Source organism: Mauremys reevesii, linkage group 7 (genome assembly GCF_016161935.1).
Source record: "Mauremys reevesii isolate NIE-2019 linkage group 7, ASM1616193v1, whole genome shotgun sequence".
Lineage (NCBI taxonomy): Eukaryota > Metazoa > Chordata > Testudines > Geoemydidae > Mauremys > Mauremys reevesii.
The window spans coordinates 24,278,673-24,282,520 of record NC_052629.1 but is presented as its reverse complement, the minus strand read 5'-3'; positions in this window follow the sequence as shown (position 1 = coordinate 24,282,520).

Sequence of the window (3,848 nt, the reverse complement as noted above, 5' to 3'; positions counted from 1 at the left end):
TTCCATCTAAAAACTATTGAGTTTTGTTGCTGGTATAAAATGGCTGCTAGCTGAATTTCATTGGTGGGTGAATTATCCCTATATATTGTGGAATTCTTTTGTACGAAAGATCTGAATATTATTATTACTTTGCACCCATGTAGCAATTTTCATCTGAAGATGTAAAAATAATTTACAAAGCTAAGAATTATTCATCCTATCATACAGATGTGGAAAGTGAGGAACAGAGAAGTTAAGAGATTTACCCAAGGTCATACACCGAGCCAGTAGCCAAACAAGGAGTAGAACATAAATCTGTTAAATCCCAATCTCATGTTACTAAGTAGTAGGCATTTCTGCCTGTAATATAAAGTGTAAGATTATGACATAATACTAATGTATAACAATAAAAATGATTATAATAACAATGTGCCTGAATTTCTCAATGAATAAACCATTTTAGACATCCAGGCATACATCATTAATATATAATAAACAGTAGCTTCAGTTCAGAATTAACCTTAAGGCTTTTTCTTTCCTCCTGGTTACTGGAATCATGTCGTGACAAGAGAGTATTTGGACTGGGGGGGAGAGAGGGAGAGAAAGGAGAATGAGAACTATCCGCTCTGTGAACTCTGTGTTTCATTGAATTTATGAAGAAGTATTGATTTTGGAGGCCATTTGCCCTTTTGCTCTCTGGCAGTAAGATGTAAATATTATAGAGAGGCATTTTGTGGCATTCGCTTTATTAAGGTGTTGAAATATTTTATTTAATACTGGAAATATTTTATTTAATACTGGAAATATTTAAAATACTCCATTTTAAAGATGGAGGTGAAACTCAAGGGGTTTTGGGTTGGGATTATGCATAAGAATAGAGAACCCATGGTTGGATATATGTGGAAAGACTGAGACGAACAAAAGGTTTATCAGCTGATCTAATAATAAAACTTCTGCACATATTAGTAAGCAAAGTGTATTAAACTAATTTGCAGTGCAGTACAGAACATATTGGAAAAGGTCTAAGTTACAATCAGGTATTTTTCATTCTTGGTGCCAGAACATGCTTTCTTTACTCAGTCAAAGAATCTTCACCTTCAGTGGTAATTTTGCTTTGACTGATCTGAGTCATGTTAAACCCAGATTCAGCAAGGTGCTTAAGCATGTGCTTCACTTTAAGCACAAAATTACTCACATGCTTAAAATTAGGCACGTGTTTAACAGGCTTGCTGAATTTCCAGTATTGCCAGCTCCTGCTTGCATTGAAGTCTTTGGCATAATTCTGTTGATTTCAAAGGGATCAGGATTGGGTTGTTCCACTGAGGAGACATCTGTTTTTTTACAGCATAAGTTTGTTCTATGGAGCTTGAATATAAGCAAAGCAGTTTTTACGGAAAGAGTGTGATGTTGCTTGTATTGATTTGGCAACTGGGGAGACAGTGTTAGTGGGTGACCTTGAAAAATGTGATAAGTGGCAAGGGTGCTGAAAGGTTGAAGCACAAATGGGATGGTTAAAAGCAGGGATATTTCTAGCCTCTACTGACAAACAGGGGTCAAGACTTCCATGGAACTCTTCTCCATAAGAAGAAGCTTTTCAGTAGCCATGGAATATCCACCTCATTCTTCTCAGCTTCACAGACAAAATATTCACAGCTAAAGGGGGATCACGTAAAACTTTAACCAATACTACCGCTTAAAACAAAAGCAAAGAAATGAAAACCCTAAATCCAATGCCTGTATTCTCCCTTTTCTATTAAAAAGATGCAGAAGGTGCTCAGATCATAATAAAATTATTACAAAAAATGTAATAAATTTAGTGGGACTGACTAGAAACTCTCATTAAAGAGATTAAAAACTGCACACACTAGGTTGAGGATGATGTGAACAACTGTACTACATGGCAGACTCTATAGTAAGGAGAAACAGCATAAGGGAATGTTTGGAAATATTTGCTACACATCTTGTCATGTGAGATGAAGCAAACATGTCCCCACTGGTTCCAGGAAGTATGTGCATTCTTAAGTGCTTGTAGAAATGTTTATATTTTGCCAGACTGAGGCACAAATTTTGGCTGGTAGTAATTTACTACTCTCAGCGCAGCATAAATTTACTATGGTTTTTTTTGTAACTTAGTCCCTGATTCTGGAAAGAAAACTCTGTGGGCAGATCCCTGCACAGCACAGAACCCCACTGAACACAGTGGGACTCCATTAGGTTTTCTTTGCAGAATTGGGGCAGAATTCTGAATTTGCAGGGTAACCTACTTAGACTAGTATTCCTGAGTCCTCAAATATTTCTCCAGTCCATACCTCATGTTTTTGGAACTTTTAGATATTTTGCAGATTTCCTGCACTGAAACAATTTTCATATTCTAAATTGGCATGGCAGCAAACCAAATAGGAAGTTTTAGTTTGTGTGTAGAATTTGGAAGCAAGTTTTGTAGTAAATTGCTCCATTTTTCAGCGTGAAAATCATGGGAACATATGGCCCTAAATGAGGATTAATAGAGTGCATTTGCTTCCTCTTCCTCTTAAGCACCCAGTGTAGCCCACTATCAGAAACCTGGTGTGTTCTATTAGGATAATTTCTAGGTAGTGGTGTGTCATCGATAAAATAAAATAAAATAAAAGCAATGAATTCAGCCTGAAATAGCTGAGTAAAAGAGATCATGGTGAATCCACCTGCAACAGAAATGAAAACTGCTATGGTGAATGTTAAGGAGTCCATTTATCTTGGCCAGCTATTTGGGCTAATTAAAATCTAGCAGGAAGATATCAAAAGTACAAGCAGATGAGAAGAAAGCATATTTGATAGTATTGGTGTCACATTAGCAAAAAATATAGCAAATACTATAAATTTAGCATTCATTAAAAAAATTAATCTGCTACTGGAATTATTTCCATTAGAAAGGAAGGGAGTAATTCTATAGCTTTATGCACTATTGCAGTAGGAGAGTATCATCTCTTTATGGATCAGAGCCAACAAGAAGGAAACAGGAAACCTGGGGGATGGGAGATAGAAACTTCAGGAAAGAATCAGACTGTGTAACTCTTCTTGCTGAATCATTTACATAAAAGACTGTTGTTTAACTGATTTCATATGCGCTGACTCCTGAGATGACATACTAATGTTTGGACATCCTGTATTATCTAGGATGGACCCTAACTAGTCCCAGGAATTATAGGGCAGACAATCAGGAAGCAGGAACAGAAATGTATCATTGTAAGTGGTTCCTAGGTCTCTGAGAAAAACAAGACAGTTCTGCCATTCAGTAATAAGAGAATATTCTACAACGAAGACCTTTCTTCTTCTCTGTGGCCTAAAAAACAAAGGAAAAAAATCCAACTGATTGAATATTTTTGTGTTGCAAATGAGGAACAAAGCTGGCCGTGTCTGTGTACATGATTTTTAAATACTGTAGCAAAAGTGCCCTAGGAAATATCAACAGTCTTTATTTGATAGCCACGATTTTTCCATCAAAATATTTACCATGTTTCCATGTTGTTCCTCCAAAAACTCTTGTACTTCCAGTGGAGTTAAAAGGGGTGTCCCCATTTATAGCTTTCAAATGTTGACATGCGCTAGCACCTGAGATAGCCTGTTGAAGAGCTCTGGGAAATGTTTCAGATAAAACCAATAACTCTTCACAATCAACTAAGCAATTGATAAAATGTACTCTGATTTTTCCTCCCTGTATTTTAGACATCTCCTTCTGAGGGACAACCTCATGTTTATCAAAGAAACATTCTTCCTGCTAAAGAAAACAAAGAGGCATTCCTCAAAATGTTTCTTGAGAATACCTGCTCTCTAAGGGGTTAATCTCAAGAGAGTTTTTTAATAGCTGAAGGACTGGTCCAGCTTTCATTGAA